This window comes from Colletes latitarsis, chromosome 7 (genome assembly GCF_051014445.1).
Source record: "Colletes latitarsis isolate SP2378_abdomen chromosome 7, iyColLati1, whole genome shotgun sequence".
Lineage (NCBI taxonomy): Eukaryota > Metazoa > Arthropoda > Insecta > Hymenoptera > Colletidae > Colletes > Colletes latitarsis.
Window position 1 is genome coordinate 11223813 of NC_135140.1, and position 2385 is coordinate 11226197.

Here is a 2385-nt window from a genome sequence, read left to right on the forward strand (position 1 = left end):
TTATCCTTTTTTTTGTTTTACACGTGGAAAATCCCTAAAAAATGTTGTCGAAGTCGCTATATTTTTACAGGATTACGAATGTACCGGTCTAATCACGCCGTCATACCATTCTAATAACAAATCTGCGCATAAACATTGCCACGTATATCTTACGTCACTTTTTATTCATAAATTTCTTTGAATGTGGATGTTGATAATTTTTTAGAATTATTCCATACACTTCGCCCGATGATTTAGCATGTTAATGCATACAAGATTTCAATCGATTCGAAATGAACTGTTTCCGGTTGTAGCCTGTTCCATCAAGGTAACAATATTTTCAATAAAAGATCATTCGTGGCTGAATAGTGCTACTCGAACAAGTATTTTAGTTTATTTTTGCTTTCATGGTTGCGTCTTCTGCTTGAAGCAAACGTTGAGAGCCACTGTGATTAGTTTTCTTAACTTTACATAATTTAATGTCGTGTCGTTGATTGTATGTATATTTAACGCTGAACCATGACTGTAATATAATATTAATTGTATATTGTATAATTCTCGAAACTAACTTTTCCTATGATTCATTTTATATTTTGTATACATCTACACCATTGGAAAATAATAATAGTTTAATTCTGAAATTGATAACTAATATTAAACTTTACATGTTCTTCGTCTGTTAACGGAAGTTTGTTATTTCACGATAACTTATAAAACTTGTTGTGCAAAGGTTGCAGTTGTTTGTTTAGGCGATTGTATAACGATTCTGCGCAGATCTAGTGCGCAATCATGATTTAAACGTGCGTCGAGGAGAGGGGATAACGCGACCGAACCATTTAGAAAGAATTATATAATATAAATACGGGTCCATTAATTTTTATTATTCGATGAACTTATTTCGACATTTTTAACGGGCTATAGTTGATCGAAGATTATTGTTTACTAAATAAAAGGGCAGAAAAAGAAATTTTGTACGTAAATGGACTTAATAACTGTCTAAGCGTGTTTTGAATGACGGAATTCGGTTATGGCTGGTCTCAAAAGTGCGTTGATATGTCTTTTCTGTTTCTTCGTCTGTGGCAAATAATTGAAAACATACGAAACAAGAACGCGTTGACATTCTCCCTCCGGAACAAGAATGTCTTGACATTTGCTAAGTGTGTTAATTGTTCATTGCGAATCCAACTTTATTTGTAGTTTTCAAGTGTCACGTGAAACGATTGGCCGTTGCACGCGACTAATTCTTAAGTGGCTAGGTAACTAGAAACTTCTCGTATCAACAAACCATTTGTTTACAGTTTATCCAACGAGAACGTGTACGCCATTATTTTCAAACAGTTGAAGATAATTGAATAAAACTATTTCCAATTATTTTGTGTATCTTCGAACTATGATTCGTTCTTATCAGTATGTTGTCTAATCTCCATTGTTATCTATTATATCCTGGCATCCGTTTGGACATGCTATCCACTAATTTCTCCGCATATTCTCGGTGTAACGATTGCCATGTTACCCGAAATTTTCAGATTGATCGTTTTCAATACAGTCTTTTTCAAAACCTTTAGTTTCATATAAAATCACACGTTTTCAAGTGGATTTGGTCCATTATCAGGACACTGCTGCCTTCCATTAAATACACAGACAGTTTCTTAACAGACATTGTCTTCTTGTAATATCTACCCTTGGTGTTCTTCGAGCTTTTACGTTGTGGGTACGCAGTCGTGTTTATTTTATTGTATTTTATCAAATGTTATTACAACAGAGTATTTATTCCTACTACAAAACTTAGAAAACAACTGTACTTAAACGGTAGGTTAGTCCTCGCTTTAGACATCCCATAATTTAGCGATTATAACAACAACTTTAAATATCTATTATGCACTTATCAGTAAAGTAATTGTAGTTCACTTTAATGTATGTAAACGACTTGTCTGCGAGCCAATAACAAAGCCACAAAATTGAAAACACAATAGAAAATTCAGGAATTGAAACACCAGAACTCACTAATCACTGTACTCACAAATTTCAAGCCGTTCACGTGGAGATTTCAACAGAACTGAGCACAGAAATTTCACAATATTTACAAGAAACTTAACAATTCACATTGAAAGGAGATACACTCATACTTTCAGAACCTAGGTGTCACTGTACTTGTGGATTGACTTAGTCAACAATGACAAATCGTGCAAATGGAGATGGTAAAATCAGTATCATTCTACCTCTCCAGCTCCTGGAGTTCCTTGATTCACAGGGTTGCAACTCGACTTGTACATTTTCTACCCCTTGACACCATCGTATCTAGGCGACAGGAGTTGGAATTAAGGGGATCAGACAGTCAGATTGAGCCTTTTTGTAAAGTCTTATTAAAAAAAAAACGATTAGGTATAAATAATTTACCTTTTACAC